The sequence below is a fragment of the Molothrus ater genome, chromosome 1, assembly GCF_012460135.2.
Source record: "Molothrus ater isolate BHLD 08-10-18 breed brown headed cowbird chromosome 1, BPBGC_Mater_1.1, whole genome shotgun sequence".
NCBI lineage: Eukaryota > Metazoa > Chordata > Aves > Passeriformes > Icteridae > Molothrus > Molothrus ater.
The window spans coordinates 131,579,042-131,606,348 of NC_050478.2; positions in this window are offsets into that span (position 1 = coordinate 131,579,042).

Below are 27,307 nucleotides of genomic sequence, written 5' to 3' on the forward strand. Positions count from 1 at the left end.
AAGGTAGAAAGCAACTCTTCAGAGCAGCTGCCCTAATCACAGGAATATTGTTTCTCCTCCTACAGTCTTCTATAGCATTTAGTCCAGTTTACTAATTTCTGCAGCCAGAGAAGCAAGTGCCTTACAGACAAGAGCCTCCCTCCCTGGAAAAAAACCCAATCCACTTCTTGGACATGACTATACTGTACCCTGAATGCTCCATGGGAAAGGATGACTATAGGTTGCCTCATCTCACACAGATTCAAGGGAGACAAGTTATTCACAGTACTTCCAAGTCTTCAAGCAATTGCTTTTTCAGCTTTGGATTCACTTCTTTCACTAAAATTATGTGAGTGATTGGGGCTGCAGAAAGGCTGCTTGACTCTTTCCTAACTTGGATTCTTGAGAGAGAAAAATATAAGTAACATGCTATTAGTAGTCCCACTGGCTAGGGCTTGTGGAAATGAAGGCTTTGAAGTCAGTGCTCTGCTTTCTGACATGAGGGAAGAAGGCCCCAGAGCAAGAATGAGACAGACCTGTTCCACCAGGACTGGACCACAACAGGATCAGACATCCAAAGGACTAGAACACTTTGCAGATTTTCTCTGGACAAGGAAAACTATCAATATGTGGGAAGAATGTGTCCATTCAAAGATTCACAGCATACTCTGGTGGTCACTGACATGCACCATAACCTAAGTTGACCCAAAATTTTTCATCCTGTCTCCAGCTCAGAACAGATACACTCTCTTCGCCTCCAGATTCCTTAGCATTTCATTTCTTCCTCCACATTCTCCCCTGCTAGTTCCAGCCTTCCAGGCAGCATTATAGACTCAGCTATTTATCCCGTGGATTCATATATTTATTACATCAGTGTGGTTTGGTATGTTCTTCTGCTCTGATCTATGCTATAAAGAGAGCATATAAAATTTCTGTATAATAATTGTTTGAATTTGTCTTCTTTTAGAAATTCTGATTTTAGTGTGTCCACTGAAGAAAAAGGAGCACCCTCATGTAATACAGCTCAAAAGGTTAAAACCACTCTCTAAAAATATTTGAATCTTATTACTACTCCAAAACTGTCAGCCTGAGTTTAGGTTGTACCAGAGCTCTAACTCCTAGCTGGAGCCTTCAGGCAACATAATCAACAATTCTATGTAATGAGAGTACCTCAAATCTTTACCTTAAATTCTAACTTTTCTTTTTATTTAAATAATCAGATTGAACCCCATGAATCTTTCACTAGAAGATCTAACCTTTTACCACTTCAAATATCCCTGTACCTACCTGTGATCCCCTCTTTGTACAATGAAGGATCTGATCAGCTTATTTAGGAAATTACCTTGACTGACAGAACTCATTGGAGAGTTACTTCTGACAAGGTGGAGCTGCTGTCTCACAAGAAAGGCTCATTTTGCATTTTTCCAGAGGTGACCTTACCTTTATGGTGTGCTCAATTCAGAAGATGCATCTCTTGTTTTTATAAGGTGTCTGTCTCTTTTACTTACCACTCCCAATCCCCACATTGGTTGAAAACCTCCTCTGCAATGATTTTCTTCAGATCATCAGCTCAAAACACTGAAGAGGATAGAACCTAGAATGCCATGGTGCAACTAAAAATAGACATATTCAGCAGTAGTAATCCATTTATTATCCTATGATAGCATCTAATCCATTTAGTACACTGCAGGGAGTAAATTACATTATTCTTGATTAAAATGCTACACAATATATTATCAAACATTTTACATTACTTGCTTTTCAACCAACTTTTATGCATATGAAAAAAAAAAAAGCCCCATCAAATGTCAAGTTAGTTTCAGAGGTTTTCCCTCAAAACTATGGATTTGAAATTAATGGTATAAACTTCCTCCATTCTTTATTTACTGAGAATTTCATCAATAATTCTGGGATCTTTACATGATCAGTATAAAGGTAAAAGACTTTAAATTACTTAGGTGGAATTTTACCTTTTTGCTATGGTATATCTTCAATTTTTGCTGTGTCCTCCTAAAACTTTGCCCTGGTCCAAGATTTACTGAAAAGTACCATTAGTCATTCAAAGAGCTCTTTGGCAAGCTCTTATAAAACTCTTAGATGCAAATTATCTAGACAACCTGACATTAAAATGCCTAGCTTTAGCAGCTGCTGTTTACATCCTTTGAGTAATGTTGGGCTGGAAAGTGTTTCAGTTTTAGGATCAGCATGTAATATGACTAATTCATATGGCTTTTCTCCAAAAACATAACTGAAGTATTTCACAGAATCACAGAATGGACAAGGTTGGAAGGGAGCACAGTGGATGGTCTGCTCCAGCCTCCCTGCTCAAGCAGGGCCATCCCAGAGCACATGGCACAGGATTGTGTCCAGATGGTTCTTGGATATCTCCAGTGAGGGAGAGTCCATCACCTCTCTGGGCAACCTGTTCCAGTACTCGGTCACCTGCCCAGTAAAGTTCTTCCTCATGTTCAGGTGGAATCTCCTGTGCATCATTTTCTTCCCATTGCCTCTTTTCCTAGTGCTCAGTACACCCAAGACTGCTCCCAATTTTCACATTTGCAACAAGGCCTTCCCTGTTTGTTAGTAGGAGGTCAAGCACAGCATTCCTTGAGGAAACCTCCACTGTCTGAGATGGGAAGTTTTGATCAAGGCTTTCCGGGAACCTCCTGGACTGTGTGTGCTTTGCTGCAGCTTTACTTCTTCAGTATATGTCAGGGGAGGTAAAGTCCCCCACAAAACCACTTCTTGTGACCTTGAGGCTGCTTCCAGCTGCCTCCAGAGGACCTCATCCATTTACTCCTCCTGATCTGATGACCTGTAGAAAACACCCACAATGTCACCCTGACTGCTCTGCCCTTTAATCCTAAGCCATAATCTCTCTACTTATTCAACACCCACCCCAATACAGAACTCAGTACATTCAAAGTGTTGCCTCACATAGAGGGCAACTCCACCACCACAACTTCCTGGTCTGTCCCTCCTAAGGGGTGTGTAGCCCTCCATGATAACATGACACATAGCACTGTGATTATTGCTTTTCTATCCACTAAAGTTAAAAATACTATACTATATATAGGTGATCAGTTCTGCTAAATTGTTTAAAAATCAGTATGTCTTGAAAAATCTACAATATTAGTGTTGATAGAAGGGAAGATCCAGCATATAGTTCAAATTGAAACTTGTAGCATCTTATGGTTTTTTTCTCATTCCAGCACACAGTGTAGGGAGGCATTAAAAACCCTATTAAAGTGATTTTGTGAATTCTGTTGAATCCTAATTAAAAGCATCTGTTTTTTCATAGAAAAGCATTCAGCATAATTTTCATGACCTCATGTGAACCATGCCAGGAAAAAAGAATTGCAAGAGACGTAACCAGACCCTTTCCTGTGTGCAGCTACTTCACATAATGACTTGCAGGACCAAATTTTAATTTTTGTTGCTAATTGACATTTCCTTACATTACTTTAATGGTTTGAGTGGATTTTTTTTATGTCATCTCTAGGCTTCAGCAGGTCCTCCAAAGAGATGAGCATCCATGCAGGATGCTGTATCCCCATCCTCTACACTCCTGTACACAGGAATCTATAGTAACAAGAAACACACACGCATATTATTTTTGTCAAGGTTAGAGAGACACTAAGGATGAAGCCCCTGGTCATCCATCTCTTCTCCACTGTGCAGAAACACTGACCCCAGCCACAAGCAGCTGTAGCAGCCGGGACATCCTGTGTGCTGGGACAACTTTCTCTCTTTCTTTCTCTCTGGTGCCAGTACCTGAGTGAAGGGCACTTCGTGCTGTGCTGCCACAGGCTGCACTCTGCAGGGAAACCTGTCAGCTGCTGGGACAAAAGCAGACGTTTTCTCCCCACACCACTTTCCAAGTCCCCTGAAACCAGAGTGCAAACTGTGGGGATGTGGAGCAGGGGAGGAAAAGAGGGAAAGGAAGAGGATGCTCAGTGACTTAGAAGGAGATAACAGCTCGTTTTCTGTGGCTTGCCATTCCCCTTCCCCTCTTGACTCTTCCTAAATAGACTATGGGCACAGGCTTTTGCATTCCAGGCATGTGACTTCTATGGGCAGCATCCAGTGACAGCAATACAGACAAATTTATTAGTAGGTTAGGAGCACTGGTGCATAGACAATTAAATATTTTTTTCCTTACACCCTTTGTGCCTCAGTTAAGTTTATCAATATCTTGATTGGATGGAAAATAAGTGCTTGTTTTTTTCCACTTCTACATTGGCTATCAGGTGAGTCCATTTGTCCCATTACTTACAAGGCTGGGAAGAGGCTCCCTCCTCTCAGTGCTGAAGGCACCACCCACTCCTGGTGCCAGCCCCATCTCTGTCCAGCATCCCTCTTTGCCCCCAGCTCTCCTCCTTTTTTGCCCCCAGCTCCACAGCCATGCCCAGTTCTCTGCCCATGCTCAACTCTGTTCACGTGCTGGCTGAGGACAGGAAACAAGTTAATTAAAATCACCCTCTAATCATGCATAGAAAATAAGTGTTGCTTGGACCTTCTGCAAAGAAATCTACTTTATTTCTAACCTGCCTGTTCCCACATCTCACACAGAAGGGCCCGAGAGATGTTTGATTTGGCACCAAAACCCCAAGCTGGTGAGGCTCTTGCTTGGCTGCTTAGCTGTGGGACAAGTCATCATCTGAATGACTCCTAGGTTTTTGAATATTATGGCCAAAAAAAAGGGAAAGCAGGTATTTTCAGCTCGTCATGGGCAATTTAAGGGGACAAATGAGAGGCTATGTTCTATCCAGGTGACTCTTTCCCCATTGAATTTCAAAGGCCAGCTGACATGACTCTCAAAACTCTGCTGAGAGAAGGATTTTTAATAACCAAGAGTGCCAGAAAACGTTCACAGTCAGGGGCCTGTCCAAGTCTCAGCATTGCATGTTCGTACTGTCACACAGCAAACTCAGTCATTCTTCATCTGTGCTTCTAGGCACAAGAAAGAGGAGTTAATAAGAAATACTCCTTCACTTAATCACAGTGCCTTAAGGTTTCCTGTCAAGAAACACACTACCAATACCATGAAGTCATTTTAAAGGGATAAATAAATAAATGCATTGCCCAGGGATGATTTTCACTCTGGATCCAATTTTTGATCAGGATAATAACACCCAAGAGCAGCATGGCAGTGCCTTTCTTTCATTCTGTGCCATACTCAAGTGTTGTTTCACAGCTTTAATAGTCCTGTCAGCATTCATCAGCAAATCAAGACACCCTCCAGAATACCACCATAAAAACACAGTGGATTTTTAATTGGAACAGGGCAGCCCTTAGCACACCATCTACATGTTAAATTGATATTTCTCACTACAAGCTCAAGATTACCCCGTTTCAGCTGTTTCCAAATGAAGCAAATCAAGCTTAATGTGGGCTCAGCTGAACAAATGTATTTTCTTAGGTTTACAGCAGCTTTTAACTTTTAATGCCTTGTCTTTTTTCCCCCCCTTTTTTAAAGATGATGTTATGGTAGGAAAATGTTACACTTGCCTATGTGAAATTTACAGATGACCTTTTTTACTGGACAAAATTTCTGTGGGACATTGAACAGAATATAAATCCCAGACTCTGCTCCATCAAAAGCCGATAAATAAGTGAGGAAGATTAAGAGTGTAGTTTAATGAGACAATATGTTTTCCATTACAGATGTAATTATTTGCCAAAAATTGTCCTTTCCACATTCATTTTGTTTTGAAAAACAATGACTCCTTCATAAAACCGTCTAGTAGGTTTTCTGGATGGGCCATTTCTTTGGAGATCAGTGGTTTGTGGTCTTGTTGATGTGGATCAGAACAAGTCACAGTCATTTGTTTCTCTTCCTGAACTCTTAAGTACCACAAACTGCTGGATCATTTCTTATTAGTATCTGGGAATTATTAAAGTGTACCCAGGATTCCCATCCAGTCCTACTTTACAGTAACAAAAACCACGGGGGAAAAGTGGCTTTTGTTACTTCTGTGTTACTTTCCCATAAATTACATGGCGCATATTCCCCTGCCATTTTTCTGTTTAGCCAGTCACTACTCAGAAGGTGCGACATCAGAAAAATTAAACACTTCCGAAGATTAGCTCAAATAGGTGGAAGATGGGAGGTGAAATCAGATAACACACACTTTGCTTGTTCCTTGCCCTAAAGAGCAGGAGGGTGGACTGGTGGGGACGGCAGGCCATCCCCAGGGCAAGGTGAGTTCAAGCACATCTAGCACAGCATTCTTCCACATATAGAGGCTCATCATAAGAAGCATAAGAAAATCAAGAGTCAGGCACAGAGCTCATCTCTCCCTCTTAACAGACACTCACTAGAGAAGTTCTTCTAGTGGACACAGCCATATTTTCCATAATAATTCAGGAGACAGTGTGGAGCCATCCATCAGGAATGTTATGTGTCAACCCACCTAGAGAGATCTTTATGGTTGGAATATATGCTTTAGGCAAGAAAGAGGTCAAAGCACAACAGCAGAAAGGAAAAGGCATAGTTAGACACCTAAGTTGGCTGAGGATTGTATCCTTCTAGGTTCTGCATCTCTTCCATCCATTTTGAGTTTAACCTGTCTACAGATATCAAAAATAGTGTAATGATTGAGTCCCTTGGAAAGGGGTTGATGGTACGCTGAGCAGGGAACTGTGGAGAACTGGTGCTAATGCAGAGGCAACACTGCTCTTGATGCCTTGCTTCTGAGGTGAGCTGGTAGTGTGAGAGCTGGACATCAAGAGAGGCACCATCACTTGCCTTCCCGTGACCTCCTCCTCATGTCTCTGCCCTGTTGTTGGGCTCTGGAGGACAGCAGGGAACTGTACCTAGGGCATCCAAGCAAACCCCACGTGTTGCTGCAGCAGAACTTCATCCCCCTCTGTATGGAGCTTCTCTCACAAGAAAAGATCTGATACTAAGGGCTCTCTAGTGCTAATCCTCCTAGCAGCAAATTGCTCTCTATATATTTTTCCTTGATTTCTCAGGAAACCTGCGGGACTTGCAGACTGTTCAACCAGCCAATCCCATACATGGAATGATGCACTCCAACAGGATGATGGGACAAAAATCTTCCTCCAGACTTCTCTGACACGTTTTGTTGTTCAGTTTGGGTTTAGCCCTAAATTTTGTGTCTGTGTATGTTGCTTGGGGTTTTTTTCAAGTAAACATATACATCACAGTACGACATTCTCTCTTTTTCTTCTCAGTGTTCAACCTGAAATTCAATCATCAAAACTAAATTAAACAAGCACAAACCTTTACTTAACTTTTAAACAGCAATGAAGCTTGAAAAAAAGATCCTGTACCTGAAATATCATGAGTAAATTATGACTTCACTTTCAAAATTTATCTTGGCCAAATTTCTGGAGTAAATCCATCAAATGCAATCTTCTGTGGGAATCTTAGTTCCAAGAAACAATTTCCTACACTGAGAAGCAGAGGGGAAGTACAACAACAAATTCATCCCTTTACATATGGCTGTTTTAGAGGTATACACCATAATAACACCTTTAGAGACAGACATCATGACAATGCAAAACTCAGAAAGACTGAGTTTTAAAACATCTGTATTTTACTGCTCAGCATCTGTTTCAGCTTCATGCTAAGGCTCAGACCTGAAAGGTGCTGAGCAACCCCAGTTCAGCAAACACTGAAGGGCACAATTTACTTAGAGCTTACAAAGGCGACTTCAAAATTAATGGGAAATCAAACAGACCAAAAGAAGCGGAGCAAAGAAAGCATACTTCTTTATAATATAAGGAAATAAAGTTAATCACACATGAAGTGACCTCCACTGTGCTGGACTCCCTATTTGAGAAGATGAAAGTCCATTTCCATCCACATGAGTTTCCCCATCCCACTTAGAAAGCTGTTTCTTCACAAGTCCTTACTTCTATCTGTGCACAACCTGCCTTGGGATGAGACACCAGCCTTCAGGGAAGTATCATGGCATTGAGCTGGGGTTGGATGGGGAACATGGCAGCCTACAACAATGGAGTCATCCTCTTTTAAAGCGCAGGTAACTTCAGCACATTCCAGAGGACACTTGAGCTATTGGCATTGAGCCCTGGGACCTGTCTGACTTCATGCTCACAGAGGTGGAAATAAGCAAACTAAAGCTAAGAGAAACACCCTGAACTAGTATTCTGCTCAGGGCTTTTACATATATTATGTCGGGGGAGAAAGAGTGTTTCAGGTACAAAAAAAACCCACAGTGAAATGAAGGGGCTTGGTTCTGCTTGTGCTGATGACCCCATTAATGTGTAACATTAATAGCTACATGTTTGCATTTGTACATGAGGGAAAGACAGAACCACTCAGCATCTACAGATAATTTACATAAATAAGGGTATAGGCAACCCATGGTAAGTAACTCATAAAAGGTTGGTAGAAAGGTATGAGAAGCAGCCTCCTCTCTTCTATTTGGCACTTGGCAGACTAAGTCCCATCAAGTATGTTGCAATTACCATGGTTCAATTACCTCAACTAGCTGAGAGGAACTTATGCCCCAGCTTTCTTTCCCCTGGAAAACTCTCAGGCTGGGCTGCTGCTGGGAGGATCAGCTGAGACGTGACCATTGTGGCTTAAAATTTCCAGGCCCCCAAGCTGCCCATACCCAAATTATGGTGATTTTAGGTGAAAATGGGCCAGAACTTTGTCTTCCAAGAGACTCATAAAGATTTCCCAGTGGGAATGGCTCAGACCCTTTTACAGAGAGAAATAGCTAAAGAGAAACATGTGAAAAACACCACTGGAAATCCATTAGTGAAATAAAGTATTTGTTTTCTAAGTTCAAATAATTCAACTAAAGAAGTACTAGCCATCAGAGAGGACCTCACATAAACATTTTACAAGTAGGTAGCAAAGAACCAGAAAGGAATAAATAAATTATTTCTCTGTCAATAAATCATGCAGATTGCAAGCCTTCTGGGGCAGATACTTTAGATACTGTATTTTCTCTTCAAGTCGGTACCATGTGCAACAACAGAAACCCCCCAATTATTTAATGGGGTCATTATATGCTGGACTAATATCAACAGAAAATTGCATGCAAGTAATAATGATGTAGATATGGTCCTGAAAAGGGCTGTGCAGCCATGACCACATCACTTGACATGGTGCATTGTTGAGCTCTTGTGTCTCCTGCACTGAGAATGCTGTAGACCCAAAGCTGCAGAGAGCTGAAGGCTGCCCTAAGGCTCAGCTGCCCCCACACCACGTCTGTTTGCAAGCTTATGCTGCAATGTCTTTCCACATGCCTCCACTTAGGGAACAGGTCAGAAAACTGTCCCAAATAAAAAAGGTTCAAGGTTCAAAAATAATGTAGCAATTTCTAGACAGGATTTTACAGAGCATAAGTGGCATTGTTGTTACATTTGTAATCAGGTAGACATATCTTAATGCAGCTTCAAAGTAGCCAAGAGCTGCTTGAGGCAGGGAGAAAGAAAGGCTCCTATTGGGAACACTAGAGAGACTATTTTGTATGTAGGCTCCCCCTCCCTACCCAAATTACAGTGGTAATCCATGTGTGCCTAACCTTTGGGCTCTCAAATAACTAATTAGTGTACTTTAATTAGTACATGCAGTGTTAGTGAGGTAATATTTCATCGTGTTTCAAGTAGAAAAGGTTTTGGCAGGGTGCAATCTTTTCTTAGTCCAGATTGGAATAACAGGGGTTATATAAATGTAAATTACACAATTTGACAGCTGTGTTACATCAGCATGTTATGACTTAAAGAGCTAAATCCCAGGACCCCTCACTGACCAGTGAAATCAGGCTCCCATTGAAAGTTGCCAGTGGAAGCAGCCTGCAGAAGACAGCCCTGGTGCAAACCCTCACGGCTCTACCGTCTCATCCTCCCCATCAGCAGCCCTGCCCTGGTCACCCGTGGGCTTTCTGTGTGTGCTCCTCCTTCCTGACCCACTGCCAGCCAAGAGTTTCTTCCTTCTCACACCCACCATGCCTGCTTTTCTCACTGTTGCTCTTTAATATAACTGGCCTTTCTTCTGCTTTCTTCGATCTTGACCTTTCTTTCTAACCTTCCTTAATTTACTTCTTCTAAATTCTTCTTCCCATTTTTGTCAGAAGAGCTTCATGCTATTTAAACCATTTATTATAACTGCATCTTTCTGAGCACTGACAGCCCCTTTCCCATTCCCATCATCACTGTCCTTCCAGCCCATTGCATTTCACTTTCACTGGCTCTTTTCTTGCCTTCTTGCCTGCCCTCCCTCTCACTCTGCTTTTCCTTTAGTGCCAGAGCAGTGCTGTGGGTGCCAGTATGGAGCCATCCATCAGGTGCTGGACATGGAGGACTCTATGGAAGAGGAGGGACTCTTTGGACAGAGGTCCAAAACACTCCCATGGCCAGGTGGCCTTGGCAAGATCAAGGTCCCCCCCAACAACAGCGACTACATGACTTAGTAATACTTTTGTTCCAGGGAGCAAAGCAAAATCAACTCGCTCTTGGTTACCTCATGCACTCCTCATTAGACTGGAACAGAAAACATTACTGATGGTAAAAGGACAAATCAAGGCGACCCCCATCTCAATAAAGATTCCTCCATCAATTCATCTCCACTTTCTTTCAAGTACCTTGTTCAAAATTCAAAGTAGGAATCAGCTTAGTTTGGCCTGGATCATACAAAAATTGGTCCTTAGCAAATGACTTATCACCGACACTTTTTTCTTCCCACCACAGCTTTTCCTGCTTTTCCAGTGGGCCTCTTGCCCCAGTGGCTGATACACCCTGAAGGTGCTGCAGCAAACACCTAACCTGGCTCTTCTGCAAGTCCTACAGCCAAACCAGGCTTTCAGATTGTTTCTGTTTTTGTTGGCTCCTACCACACTTTGGAAGAATCTGCTCCTTAGGTCTGGAGGGAACAAGGACAACCCAAAATTTTGTTGAGTATCATCTACAGGATTAGCTTTATTATGAGACTTGTTTGCTATCCTCTATCTGCTTTGTCCAGAGCCTGACATACAAGACTAGAATTTGCCTTTCACCCAGGACACATCCAACGCAACCACTTTGTCGCTAACACTACCAAATTTGAGGGTTTTATTCATGAACTTAAAAAAATGTTAAGCAAAATTATTGAAACATTTATGCTTGGTAACAACATGCACATGAAGTACAATCTAGCCTGTCTTTTCCATCAGGCATAAATAGATTGTCTCTAAACCTGTATCATTCAGAGCCTCCTGCTCCAGGAATTACACATGCACGAAGCCTTTGGGAATAATCTGAGGGCTCAACAGCTTTGATGGAAACAAGCGTGAAGTGACAAATGTAATTTTTACCCACATTAAAATAATGATCAAAACCCAGCAAGGGCCAGAACTTCAGTGCAGGAGGCCTTGCACAGACACAGAATTAAACTGCATTCCTTCCTCCAAGGAGCTCACAGGCAATTCACCCTGTAAGAGAGAGCAGAGAACAGGAAAAGCCCAGGGAAGCAGCAGTGCCCAGCCTTGCAGGCAATGGCTGCAACAACAGAGTAACCTGGTTGTAGTAGAATGTGGTTGTGTTTCACAGAAAGAAAAGGTCCAGAGATAATGGGGACCTGTGTATATGGATATCTAACACTGTTCTGGGGCTCCTCTGAAGACCAGACCAGAGAGGACTCCTGACTGTATTCAGGCTTCTGGCCCCAAGCACGTGCCTGCACTGATGCACACCCTCATGCACACTGAAAACAGTTTTGACACAAAAGAGTTTCAATCCCTTTTCTCTGTTGCATTCCTGCAAGGAGCTCTCCCAACCCCATCCACATCACTGAGGCATGTTCCAGGCTGGTGGTGTAGAGAGGGAGCAGGCAGGTTCTGGGACACATCCAAGAGGACAATTCAGAGGATATTGCCTCACAAGTCCTGCTCCACCAGCACCTTCAGCCAAGGCTGTGCCTTATGCCCTGGTTCACAACAAAAGCTTTTGTCCTGCATCCTGCTCAGCATTACACCCTGAGCACAGAAGGGGATATGGAAGGAGGAAGGAGCAACAGTTTTTCATATGAAACACAGAATTAAGAGAATTGCTCAGGATGTGGAAGGAGTCAAGGATGATGAAGTCATGCTGAAAGTTAAGGAGCATCTGACTTTACCATAGAAAACATCTCTGAGAATGCTTTCCAAAGTAAATCAGCTACATAGTTTCTTTTTTCCTAAAGATTTCTAGGAAGGAAAATCCTGCTGACCCTGGTGTCAGTGCATTTTACATCACAGCATCTAGAAGTACTATATAAAAGTTGGTAAATTCCCTACTTTGTAGCAGACAGCAATTATCCCTCTTTGCAAAATGAGGAACAGAAGTTAGGTGGGTTTGTCAAGGTTGTACTAGGACTGAACATGGGTCTTTTGATTTCCAGGACCATGACTTAAACCATAATCCTTCCCCTTTTTTCCACTATCATTGCAGTTTCCACTGCACTCAATACTCAGCATGGTGGTGATCATAATTTTACACTAATTTTGACTAATTTTCTGCATCACTGCTCTGCATTTAATTACTTCAAAATGTATCTCTGAATCATTTATATACTGTAAATGCTTTTTTGTGTTAGAATAGAAGTATCAAGTGGTCTGGCAAAGCTCAGCACTAAATAAATAGACCCTCAGGGAAAAATCTGAGGAAACCGGGGAGATATTTCTTTTTCCAAAAGAGCTGTGGCTAGTCTTATCTGTATTTCCCAAGTCTGTTAGAAAGTTTCACAGAGCAGAACTGAGGAAACAATCGCAGAAACCAATTTGATTGATGCAGCCTCCTTTTCAGTGTCAATAATTTTCAATAGGAGAGATCTGATTTTTTTGATGTGCTAATTATTTCTACTTATTCAACTATGAAAAACAACAGGCTGATTAAGAAGGGTGGGGAAAGCAACAAATAGAAAATAAATAAGTTGCTTGTGATGAGCATTTAATTTGTGAAAATGCTCATTACAAAGCAAAGAAAATTGACAGGGCAAATTCAGGGTGTCAACAGAAAATCAGCAAGCAGCATTTCTGGTAATAGTGGAGTGCAGAATAACACTGCCAAGACACAGTCTGACCTCTGTTCTCTACAGAAGATACTGTGGCTTAGAGAGTGTGGACTGCTGGAGAGGATGAAACCACAGATCCCCAGATGCACTGAAAATGTAGTGATTAATGAGGCCTGAAAATAAATATTTTATTCCAATTCTCTTAACAGGAAACTCTACATCTTGTCCCATGGATTCTTTTTTTAATTTAAAAAAAGTGGAAAAGAGACACGGAAAATGATGAAATGTTTGATAAACACCTTCAAATTACTGAAAATAACTTTATAACATGGTAATATGTAGATGGCATGTAGACTGACATAAAAGCCCAGTTGCTGGAAGCATTTTCTCATCTCTAGGACAGGACTAACTGGCAATTTACACATTGGCTGAAACATCTGAAGACAGTGCTACTTTAATGAAGAAATAGCAGAAGATGAGCACAAGGTTATTTTAAGCTGTCAGAGGACATCGGGGTGCTTCTGGAGCTTGGGCTGGCTCTGTGCAGGTATGTCTCAAGGCACAGCTCCTTTTGCCAAGGGGTCCTCTCCTCTGGGAGATCCTCAGTAATCAGAAAGGGATCAAGGATGGGTTGGGCTGCCCTGGGCCATCCCATGGGCATTGCAGGAAAAACCCCTCAGGAAGCTCTTGAGGGCACTTGGAGGATGAGGACACTCAAGAAGTTCAGACTTGGCAGCACTGCAGATCCCATGCAGAAAAAAAAATTCTTGAAGACTTCTATTTGGCAACAACCTAATGCATGTAAGCAAAAAGATGAAAACTGTAGAACCACAGATTTTTAACTGCAAGGATGCAAGGATACCTCAGTAGCTGGGCACTCTGCCCTGCCTGAGGCTCTGCACTGGTTTCAGCAACTGGGACTCCACCTCCTCTGATTTTAAGTCAGTGAGCTGGTTGCTTGGTCCCAGCTGCTTCTCTGGGCTTGGAGCAGCAGGAGGAGACCATCCTCAGGTGGAAATTGTCTCATTGACATTAGACATGTATTTTAGCAGTGAATTAAACACCTCTAGATATATCCAGTTGGAGCACCAAGGCTAAATTAAGCTGAAATGACAAAACCAGGCAAAGGCAACCCTCTCATGGGCCATATTCCCAGGATTGCTCCTGAGATGCAGTGTAGTTTACACAACAGCCTTACTGCAGGACTGAGCCAAAATCTACAATGTAGTCCTTCTTTTTGTTTGTTTTGGGTTTTTTATTATTTTGGGGTTTTTTTTTTTTTTTGTTTGGTTGGGTTTTTTTGTGTTTTTTGTTGTTGTTGTTTTTTTAATATTATTCAACGAGTTCTACCTAAACTCCACACCTTCTCCAGCCATTGCTTCTGTGGTACAGAAGGGAAATTTTAAAATCATATGTTGTATATAGAATATACTTTAATTACCTCCTGAAGTCTGCTATTTTTGGTATAACATATCTCCAGTGGCATGCAAATCTGGATTTTATTATTAAAAATTGAGATTTGATTGAATCTGATTTGAAAATGAATTAATTTATGATAACATTAAGTCATACCAAATTGCCTGCTATTAGTTCAATATTTTTATCCAGCACAATAAATAAATCCTTGTTCTCCTCAGTGAGGGACAGGAATATAAGTATTGCACTGTGAAAAGCACATTCCTTGCAAAATCTTTTCAGTACTTTTTACTTGCCGTATCTTCTTTGCCTTTAATTAATTTACAAAATAAAAAGAACACTAAGCTCTAAGTGAAACATTCATATTCTGCTTAATTTTAAAGTTTATTTTCTCTGTAGTAGTGTGAAACTTTCAAGATAAAATTCTCTGCTTTCTACTTACATGTGCTCAGTTTGTATACTACATTATTAGACTAAGGCTACAAACACACAACTGTGTTTCTATTGCTCCCAAGTTTACAGACTCAGGGAGTTGCTTCCATCTACATTATTATTTCCCAATTTCTTTGCAGGCAAAATTCAATCCTCTATTTTCTGCTCATTCAAAGCTGAAAATAGTAGCCACTGTCTTGCATTTTCCAATTTCTTCCCCAAAAAATATTTTCATCTCATTTTGTTACCAGATACACAGAAAAGAAAGAAGACCTGGCAGCAGGGTTTGAAAGCTGGCACATTTGGGAGCTGGAGGACTAAGATTTGGAAGACGACTCCAAGTTCACAATGATTCCAAATCATTGGAATCCAAAGGGATTCCTTTCAAGGATTATGTTGCTTAAACCTTTTTTTAAAACAGGTTGGTATGGGTTGGTGACCTGCAGGGACCTGTGAAGCTGGGTGGGTGGTGAGCAGAGGAGGGGTGATGGAGCTGGACATCAGGATGAAGGGTAGGTGGAATGTGGCCAGAGCACCTCTACACACACATCCATGCACAGAAACCTTTTGTGGATGTGCAATAAATTCCAGGACCCTGAGTGTCATAGTAACTTCTCCTGGGACCTCCTTACATGTTTCTTGTCCCAATGCCTGGGGCTGTCCCCAGCTGCCCTGCTCCTGGCTGGGGTGGCAGGATGGGCCCTGGCTGTGACACTGCCCTGCCATAGCTGTGCACTGACAGTAACTACTTGTGCCTGGAAAGTTGATTGAATTTAAAATTGTGCCTTACCATTAACTGAATGGTGAAAATTAAAACAGCATTAATTTTAAGAAGAAATTAGTTCCAGAGAGGAAACTATTAGCAGTAACCTATCTTCTTCCTGAATGTTCTGCTTTGCAGATATCCAGATATCTCATCAGCAGAAGCACGTGTCACTGTGAACAGCAATGAGGGTGTGTGTAATACAGCTCAGCAAATACATATTTGTCTGTAATTTCCCCTACCAGCTTAGAGGTTGGCATTTTGGGTGCATTTAAAACTGTTAGAGGTATTGTAGAAGCATCTTTGGCTAGAGATGAGAAATACATCTCCTGAGACAGCAGGTGAGAGACCATACTTTGGAAGGAAGCAGAGGGAAAGATACATTTTCAGAGGTGGTCACCTACTATCACAGATTTGCTGCAGGTCCAAACCTTGCCAAAAGAGGATGAGGCACCTGATTTTCACCACATTATGGACGGAATTACCTCTGCCCCACTGCTTTCCTCCTTCCAACTGTTTTCCATGACGTTATGTTGAGAAAGCTTTGGTGAAGTTCATTTCCTAGTCTGGCTTTGTGGGCAGATGCAAGTGCTCAACCATGGTTTCTGCTGACTCCTATGGAAAAACACAACAGCAAAGCAAGTCGACAGAGTTTGCAATTCATCTGATCTCACATAGCTACAAACTACAGCATTTCTGTGTCAGTATCAGTTCAATTAATATGAACTATGATAAGAAACTGTTAAGGAAGATTTAATAAGTAAAAAAAAAAGCACAGTTTTTTCAATAATAACAATTTAAGAACAAAAAAGACATCTGATTGCTCTGCTGTAATAAAAATACATATACGTGGCAGTTTCAGTAATGTTTTATTTTCTTTTTCCATTAGATCTGAGAGAATCAAGAGTTTCCCCAGTGAATGTAACTGGCTGAGTGATTTCACTTATTCCTTCTTTGGACTGGATTAAGTTGCTGCCATCTGCTTAGTGTCCCAAGTACTTTTGAGGAAAATTCTTTTCACTCAAATGGTTACGTAATGGTACGTGGTCTCTTGCCATCCTTGAATGCAGTCACTGAAAAGACAGAGCTATAAATAGGAAAAAAATAGTTATGATCACCATCAATTGCTGTCTGTGCTCTGTCTTCTTTTAAGTCTGCCCTGCATCAGGCTGTTAGCTCCCTTTAAACTCACCTCCCTTTCTTCTTCTACTCCTAAAGACCAAAAGTACAACACTGACCATATAATTCCATTCACTTGCTTTTTTACTGAGCCCCAGATTTTTTTTGGCTTACATGTATTCTCCAACAAGTCTTGGTATGAAGTTTTCAGGAGATGTAAAACTCAATTTTTCCCTTGATAGCTCAGTCATTTTTCTAGCATCACTTAAATATTTGTCTCATTTCTCTGCTGTATCTGTGTGGTGCTAAACTGTATCCAGGGGTTTGTTATGCCTTTGTTATTGAGGTTAGAATCCTTAACTGCTCTGCATTTCCACTGAATGAAAGATCTTAGTAAATAGTCAGAGATGAATTTAGGTCATGCTTTTTACATCTTCAGGTGTTAATGGCCCATATTTCCACTCCTGGATTCCAGTCCAAGAGTGCAGTTTTTTAGCCCTATAAATAATAAGCAAGGAGAGGAGATCATCTCCCTATTCTGAGTTGATATGCACCACCTTCCTTTTTCACAGCACTGCACTGAAAGCTAATCCTCAGCTGTGTGCCCAGTGTGACTCCCAAATCCTCACATATTTCCAAGCAGCAGACAAATGAAAGCTTCAAGTACCTTGCTATACCATCTAGAGTTCTGAAAGATACATAAAAACCTAAAAATTACAATAAAGAGAAGGCACCAGGGAATATGAGTCCGTGCCAATATATGTATAATCTCATTGCACCCCATCTCCATAACTCTTGAGAAGTTGCCAGTAGCACATTAAGCAATAGGATTGCTATCTGGTTTGGATGTTTCAGTCAGTTCTTCGCCTGCTTCCTGAGGGTGGAGAACTGCCTTTGGACTAAGGGGTTCTCCTTTTGCTGGAATTCTCATTCAGTTTTATTTTTCATAAATGTTTCATCTGCCCTACATGTATTCAGGGAGGACAAAGCTGGGCGACCTGCCTCTTACATATGGTGTGGAAAGCACTGAGGCTTGGGATGCTCATTATTCCCACAGGAGCCGGCTCCATGGTCTCCAACAGGCTGCCCAGAAACATCTGGCTCTCCTGCAAGGCCAGAGTGTGTCTGTCAGGCTGTCTGAAGACTACTGCTAGCTGGATGTTCACTGGGCGTTAGCATCTGTTCAGGACTATTGAGCAACACCTTGCAACAGCTGGGGTGAAAATGCCAAGTTACAGTCATAGACACTTCAACAGGAGTGCAAAATGTTAAGTACTACAATTGCAATGTGGGGGAAAGGCTAATATTGCTCTAATTCCCATGGAAAATGTCTGTAATGATCACCTGAAGTTCAGTGCTTTAGCTTCATCACATCATTGGCAAAAATGGATGTTTCTTGTAACAAAGTAACAACAATTCTCCATGATAAATTACATAAAGAATCCCAAACGCTGAGTCGAAAGTCCTGCCGACAAACACCTTTTACTCAGAGTACTATGAAACTGAGTAAAGGACACATTAAAGTTATTATAGATAAGAAAAAAATAGTTGGAGGAAAAAATAAACCAGTGACAAAATAAAGTTGCTTCTCATTGATCACTGGCTTCCAAGGAAAATTTAAGCGTTTACTACTGGAAGAGACATTGCTATTCCTATAAACTCACCGATAGGGCTTTTCTTGCTGATGCCTATTAATGATCCTCCATTAATGATCCCTCATCATTCATCATCTTTCTTTCTTCATTAACCTCTCTTTCTCTTCACTCCTCCAGTCTGTGAAAAGCCCAATGGACTAATATAGTGTAGACAATTTTTAAAAGCCCCAAGTCTCTTTTAAAAAACCCCAACACTCTCCGTATCTCAGGAGTAACAACAGAAACTTTTATTTCACCTCAGGACTCACTCAATCCATATGACACCTATAAACAATGAATCAAAGCACCAGCATCACCCTTCTAACCTCCACTACTGCTCATACTGGGGTAATTAAAAAAGCTCTTTTTAATATTTTTTTATAAATATGAAATGACAGCCCAAGAATACGATGGGCTGGCGTAGATGCATTTGGCATCATTGTAAAATGAAATTTATAAGGCTGATCCAGTTACCAACATTTTAGAAGTTGGGAAACTTTCTGTCCCAGATGGCTTAACAGGTGACTCCTATAAATTACACAGTACATTACAGCAGCATCCCCCAGTCTTGTTAGAATAAGAAGTCAGTCAGCATTTCCATTATAAACCCATATTTTCAAAGTTTATTAGATAGCCATAAAAACATTCTCTAAGCTGAGTCTTGGCACACAGTGGATTTTCACCTTATGAACAAATTTCTGTGTTACAGAAAGCACAATCACCTGAAACTCACGTTTCAAATTAGATCAAAATTTTCAAAGCTGATTAAAACCAAAACCTCTGAAATTTTGAGAACTCCTAAAGCCCTTCTTGCTTTGTTGCTGAGGATATTAAGTTTAACAAGGTTTTTTTCCTTTATGACCTATGATTTCTCGCTAACTGATCCTGAAGGGAGGTTATTGAATTTGCAACATGATAATTCCTTTCACAACAATGCACCAGAACGTCATAAAGGGAAACCTACACCACATTCTAACAGAAGGAGATCTAAAGCTATGGTGAAAGGGAAAAAAAAAGGCAAATACAGTCTTGAAAAAAATGGAGTCTTGGAAAAAACTTCTAAATTTGTCTGCAGTCTGATTCACTCTTGTTAGGTGCAATAATTAAGGTGAAATAATTATAATTAAACAAAACCTCAAGATTTAAGGTGGAAATGAAATGGAAATTCTAAACAGCTCCATATTTCATGTATTTCTCATTCTAATCTGCACATAATGACATTTAAACACGCACACAGCAGACTTAATCCCAAATAGCCCAGAAATAGTAGCACAGGCACAGAAACAGGCCTTTGAGGGACACATGGTGATTGTTCAACATGTAAAGTATTAAAACCACTCCTATTGATATGTCTGAAAGTTGAAGCGGACAACAATGTGAATTCTGTGCAATTTAGTTTCTTTGCTTAATGCAAGGAGCTCAGTTTGTATAGGTTGTTAGCTCACACATTTGTCCCCATGCTTCAGTTCTGCCTGCCTGTGTTACAGAAGAATCTTCACTCTGGAGGTAAATGGGCACCTCTGAGACCACGGCCCCTACAGACCCTGGCTCTGATGGACTCACACCAGCCACGTCATGCATGTTGAGCACGGTGCTGTTACCAGTCCCATGGGAGAACAGTCAGCATCAGACAGCTTTCAGAGATCTTCTGGATCAGCTACTGCCTGTTCACATGCCTGCCCTGCTCTTCCAGATGACACAAGAAGGCAGAACCACAGCCTTGTCTCTTACATTTTTGAGGGCAGTTGACTGACTGCATGACTAACACCTGAAGTTGCCATTTTGGTTCAGTCCTTCAAACATATATTTTCTCTGAACAAATAAAGGATTTCAGCAATTTCTGAAGGACAGTTCACATGCAGACATGCTGGCTCAGGTACAAGCATTGGCAAGGTCAGGGTTATTTCCACGCTGTCAGTCAGGCAGCACATATCGTATTTCTTCCTCCAACCTAACTGCAAAGTCAGCTGAAGTCTATGGAGGGCGTCTTTCTTTTACACCTTGACTTCACCTCACTGTCATGGAGGAAGGTGTGGAGATTCAGAGCTTTGTGTCTGCTTTGTACTGCTGTAATTCCTTACAAGAATATGAGGCAGCTCCGTGGCAATTTGAGCTGGTCAGGCAGTAACAGGCAAGACTCCAGACTGTCCCACTGAACAGGATGCATTAATTTGTGGTAAGAACAAATAAAACAGAATAACAAATAAACAAACCAGAAGTCTAGATGAGGCACGTCACATTGATAACCTCACTCCCCAGGCTGACAGCAACAAGGCAAGGGATACTCCTTTAACTTCCTCAGTGCTTCATGAGCTCCCACCTCACCTGTGCTTAGCCTCTCTTCTTACTTACAACATTACTAATTTATGCTACACACAATTTACTGTATTCAAGTGCTTTTGGAAGAATGTAAGTGAAACTGGTCTCCATTCACATTTTGGCTTCATGCCTGACAAATCCCACATCAGTGATGCCTGCTGTTCTTCTGTTTGATCAAACCTTTGCTTTGCATTGCCTCACACCCAACTTGTGTGAAGTACCCCCCCTCACAGACTGAATTTATCTCTCTCCATAGAAATATAAGAAAGATAAGAAGGAAAAAGATAGGATAACTATTGACAGAGCACAGATGCATCATCCTCACAGTATGCTTATTTTGGTTACATTCTGGTAAAATCACCATTATCAAGCCATGTTCTGATATGACAAAATTGCTGTCAACAAGTGGTCTGGGAAAGGCATAATGAAGGTGAATCCCAACCAAGGGAATATTTCACATTCTTCCTGGCCCACAGGGCTTCCCATAATCTGAAAGATCCACAGACAAAAGAAGGTCTTTCCCATGTGACTCCTAAACTTCTGTTAGCCTTTGCTTTCCTCATATAAGTACAGAAACAGGAGGTGGCATGCAAACTTTACAGTGAGAAGAGTTTTTACAGTCTCTATGGGCAGAACAATGTTTGCTTAATATCTTTCACATTTAGAGAGAACTATATTCCTCTTGAGATTACTCCTCTGCGTTGTTTTTATCTAAGGGATGTGAGAAGGGCAATTAAAAGGACATACTTGTCTGCAGCTGCTCCCTAAACCCTAGCTACAAGATCTATATGTGTCACCCCTTGATCCACACTATTTTTCATTGCTACTTTTGTTGACATTATCTAGGTAGTGCTAAGTCCTACAGCTCTGCTGGTTTCCTGGGAAAGACAAGACATTGATTTCAACAGGCAAAATGACTGATGGAGTTTGGATTTCATGTTCTGCAGCTTTTTCATGCATGTTTTTCTCTTTCAGCCTTGTAGGGTTGTCTCATTAATGGCATCTCCATTCTTTCTAGCTACCAAATACTCTTGACTACTGAGAGTTTTCCCCTCCCTGTTTTCAGAGGAGGTGGAACACTCTTTTAACTGGCTTTTTATATTAAATTATTTTATTTTCTTTTCTATCTTTTTATTACAGATGGAAAATGTAATATTCCTACTACAATAATTCACCTGTAGACACAGTGTATATTGAACAGTCCATCTAGCAGACACCTCATAGTCCCTGTACTAAATCTGGGGACTTAATGCCCACTATAATGGAGTTGACAAAGGCATCATGAAAGTTACTTTTCGCACTTTTATTGTCTTAGGGGTAGTTCACTGTACCCCAAAGGTTTTGGACAAAAAATTGAGAATTTATTAAAGACATGATGTGATTTTCCATCCTAAGATATGTGGGTTAGCTGTAAAGAAAAATTTTGCCTTGGGTGATTTTGGATCAGCAAGTAATTCACCCACAGACCAGGTTAGCAGGTGATCAGTGGCCATGAAGACTTCTGAACTTCATTTGGCTTCCTTGTTTTGCAAAATTTAAACAGTGCTGTGTTTCCTGGTTAAAAGCAGCACCACCTTTTGTCTTAAAACCATCATAACCTAATAAAACAATGGCAAAAAGAAGTACTGTAACCATGGCTCAATTAGAATAACATCTAAGACAAAAAATCCCTCTTGTTCTTGAAATGCTTTCCACCAAAATAGCACCTTGCTAATCAACAAAGCTCAAAACATATTCATGAAAGGCCAGATTGTGGCCATCAGACTGCAATGTGATGCATAAGACAGTTAAAGACAGTAATAAAACTCAAGCCGTTCGCTGATTAAAAAAAAAAAAAGAGTAAAAGGAGGGCTTCCAGGGGAATATTTTACCACATTTCAAGAAGCTTTAAACCTACAGTTTAGTTGGCTGCTTGGTGGCAGTGCCTTACTGCATTTCAAGTATTTATTTGTCATTTTCACCTGGAATTCAACAAATTTCTGTTTAGCAACTAGAAATCCCATTTTTGACAATGAGAGGTACCAAACAGATGTTCAATTTTTCTGAGTAAAATTGGTATTTTCTGTGGTTTCTTGAAATGTATGGGCTAATTTAAAGCACTGGAGCCACTGGAAAATAACAAGAATCATTTTATGATGGAGCCCTTGAATACATACATAGGTCTTTGGTCCTTTATGCAGGGACAGTGACTGGGCAGCAAACTTCAGTATTACTGAGAAACTTAGAGAAAGAATAGTTGCTTGAATTTTTATTTTTACACAAGTGAGCAATGCAGCACATAAATTTCCTCCAAGCTTTGGCAAGAGCTCACAGGTAGAGCACAAGGCAGGACATCCAGAGCCTGTGACCTACAAGTCATCTCTTGCTCAGCTCCTGGCAAATGCAAGTGCCTTAGTTTCACTCCACAAAAGAGACCACCATGCTCCATGCTATCTTCTGCTTGTCCCATGGTACATGAACAGATTGGGGCACTCACCAAGCCTCCCTTGAGGCTCAACAACTTGTCATGCCCTTGTCACCTGCAGTCTGTCACTTGCCAGGCATCCAGACCAGTACCCATAGATGGGCACTGGGGCACTGGTGTATTTCTTTGCTTAAACCCACCACTTAAGCCTGTCCTTTCCACTTTATCTACTTGTACACTCTACTTTTATCCAGTTTGACAGAACAATCCTTTAAACTTATTTAAAACTTCAAGTTTTTATTAACAGCAGGGATCACCCTTGGGTTTGGATACCTTTGTACACATGTGTATAAATATACACACATATCCATATGGTTGAGTGGATGTAACCAGTCTGACTTCATGTGTATGCTGTGAGCAAATATGTTAAATACCAAATAAACAGAGAAGAACATCTAATTCCTATCCCAAAGAAGAAGCTGAATAAAGTCATTTAAAAGATAGCACAGAACTCAAGGAATTAAACTAATGTTTTGCAAATATTTCCCTCATTACTCACTTGTTTACTGTGATTCTTAACCTAGTTTTCCACAAGTGTGCTTACCCTGTCTGTCCTGTCTGTCCATCAGTTTACCCTAATTGTATTTGGCAGACAGTAGACATCTTAGAGGACACTCACACATATTTGCTGAAAATCTGAAATGTCTGATGGAAACATGAGAAGAACTCAGCTGTTGTTTAATCTGTTTGGCAGCAGATAGCCAGTCCACAGCCATATGTTCTCTAGAAAATTAATATGTATGTGTCTCTGATCATCATACAGTATCTTGCTCAACAGCAGAAAAAGTGAGCTTAGAGTATTGTGGAGGGGCAATAGACCAGAGGCAGAATTGACTGTGCTGTTGCAGAGGTAGACTGGCAGTATGGACAGTGCTCAGGAGGGCAGAAATAGAGTTTACTGCATTGAGATAAGGCATACAAGACACAGAACAACAAACCTAGATTAAACTGTTAATTCTGATGCTCAGGAGTTTCAATCTTTGCACAAAAATACCAAATCCCTTCCCTCAAATCAGGCTTCTTCCAGTGCTCAGGCTCCTCATCCTCTCACCATGGAAAGCCTCAACTTCCACACCTGCTTCCCCAAGAAAAATTTTGTTTGGGAACTGCCAGAAGTCTAGTATGCTGCTTGCACCAGGAGAGAGAGCACTTGGCAGACTCTTGCTCAGCTCAGATATCTCAGACTGTGATATGTCTGGATCACACCAGCTCCTGGGACTAAATCCTCCAAGTCACTCCCACACTTGAGTTCCTTCCACGGCAGTGAAGTGCATCTCCTCCAAGCCCCTGGCCCGTTCCCTCCAAAATATCTCTTCCTTTAATTCATCTTGGCTTAGGAATGAGTACAAATAAATCCATTGATATCACAACTTAAAGCTCAGCATCTTAATGCATCAAATCTTTATATGACTAAACTTAAACTCTAAGAGATACAACGTGAAGCTAGTCCACATCCATAAATCCAGCAGTTAAAATGAAAATAATGTAGTAAAGAAAGAGATTTAACCACATACAGAATAGCTGAAAGTAATTCATGCTGTCTACCCAACTACCTGCCAGTGAGGTTGTAATTCAGCTGACAGTGTTCTCAACAGATGTTGTCTGACTGTCAAAAAAATAAAATGTCTGGGTTCATTTCCAATATAGAAATGGAATGGAAATAAATATGAAATATTTTGCCATCTGTTACATTGCTGAGTCACTAGAGAATATTATCCCCAAATGTGCATATTTCTAGATTAATTGGTCTATAGCTGTCTGGCAACTAGAATTCAAAAAAAATTCTCCAAGGCACTGATTCCACCACATTACAGAAGATAAATGGAGATGATTGCTGCAAAGAGAAATATTAGCCCAAGCACTAGAAGAAGAAATCCTTGAAGATACGGTGCTGTCTTATTATACATTAATTAATTCCCAGATTTTTACAATGAGCCTCCTGAGACTCTGTAAATATTGTGTCTTCAGTCAAATCACTTCTTGCCTGGACTTGGTGCACAGCCTGTGCTTGCAGGGATCTCTGTGTGCCGCACAGCAGGGTGGGATTGGGGATGAAGAAAGGAGAAAGAGGGATTTCTCCCAAGGAGAAAGAGGGATTTCTCCCCAAGGAGAAAGAGGGATTTCTTGGGGTGAGACTTTGCACTTATGCGCTGTTTGAATGCAAGCCCCGAGTGGGAGCAGCATAAGGCTCCAGGCAGTATGAAGTCTCCAGGAGCCACAAATTATGCCAAGATAATTCGTCCACTTCAAGTGGCTGTGATGGTACCCAGGGGAGCACTAAGCCTCCTCACCTTCCTTTGTGTCATTTTTTTCCAGGGTGTTAATCCTCACCCCTTGTCTCACCTGGGCGTACCTGCCTGGCACTCTTGGAGGTGCCTTCCAGTGCACAGGATTGCCAATGAAAGTTGCAGAGGAAAGTCATGGCAGCCTAGGAGGGCTGGGGGGCCAGGCAGGCTCCATCGTGTGTCCTGCCTGCATGAGGCTGGAGGAACCTCCATGATTTCTCTTCTAGTTGATAATACCCCCTAAGTAGTGAAGTCTTTTACCTGATGGACGTTCTCATGTGGCATTAAAGGATCAGGATTGCCTGCTCAAGGGTTCCATCACCTTCTCAGAGCACAGTAGAATCCCCCAATCTTTTTCAGGAGATAATGGATAATTTTCAACACCAGCTTAGCATAAAAGAAACTGTAACCTATCAGCTAGATCTCCTCTAGGCAGGAGATCAGTCCTCTTGCAACTCACATGAGACCAGTCATGAGGTATTTGCTCATATTCTGCTTCATTACATGGGGCACTTTCTCAAGTCAAGCATTAGGTCAAGGTTACCAATGTGATACTGAGATGGAAACCTGGAAACCAATGGCCTGCACCAAGTCTGTCTCAAACCATGCCCACTATTTACCTATCTGTGCTTTACTCCATTCAAATCAGGAAGTCTTTGGCAGAGAAAAGCAACCTGATGGCATTGCAGAACTGACTCTTTAGAAGCCCTCTTTTCTACTTCTTCATATTATTTCCATGTGATAATTTTTTTTATTGCTAATTGTTAAATGACACCCATCATCCATTGCAGGAAAAGTCAAAGAGAGCAAGTGATCTGGGACTCTAACTCACACCCAGACAGCCTCTGGGGTGAGGACAGTTACAGCCCAACTTATCCCTGTGAGAGCAATTAACTACCAACCAGGATGTACCAGAAATACAGCACAAGAACACACTCCTCCAAGGCCCTGGGCAGCTTCAGATTACTTTGAAATCAAAGAGAAATGTGAACGCTAAAATCTCTCATCTGATCTGCAGCTTAAATAACGTCTGTAAAGACTGTACACTTATATACTAAAAAAGCTAAAAACTTACCACTCTTCTCAAATCTAGCAGTGTGAAGGGTGGTTGAGTACTTGAAGGAATTGCAAACCATCCTAGACATTTTTGAAAGTAATGTGACATTTAATACGATAAACCAAAGTTTGAGAACCAGCCTTTTTGCAATTATGACATTTTATGAGTTATTTATGAGTATTTCAATTAAGTGAACTCATTAAAAGAATATGAGTTTGTTGACTGAGGTTTTTCTGCTCTGATATTGGTTAGCACTGGAGAATAATTTAAAAGGTCCTAACCACTCAGTTTAAAAATCAGGCAGATAAAGGCACCTGTTCAGATACCAGCAATCTAAAGTACTCATGGTGATAACAGGGTCTTGAGACCAGGTAGTAGAAGCAGAAAATACAAGACAAGAACTTGGCCCATTCTGTTTACTTGAAGCACATGGTCTCACTGAATTGAACAGAAAGAACACACAAAAGCCAAAAAACAGAAGAGAAGATGTGGTCAAAAACAATCCACATAGGTTACACCAGGAATCAATAACACTAAACAGCAGAAAAAAGCAGTAATACACCAAGGGAGAGGGGGGTAAGATGGGGGAGAAGAGCAAGTGTTATGAATAAACTCAGTAAATCAGGCCAACTCCCCCGAAAATAAAGATAACTCAGATAAAGTTTGTAAGGTGTTTGCAGAAAAATGCAACAACAAAGTGAAAGAATTTAAAGGAAGTAGAGATGGCAACATGGGGAGACTAAGAGAAAAAGAAGCAAAAGACCCATCAGAAAAGCAAAGGTCTGTAAAGATTCAATAGGAATTATAGTGTACAGAATAGCCCATATGCACTGAGCTTTTGGAAGAGAAGACTCAGTCAAGTTTAA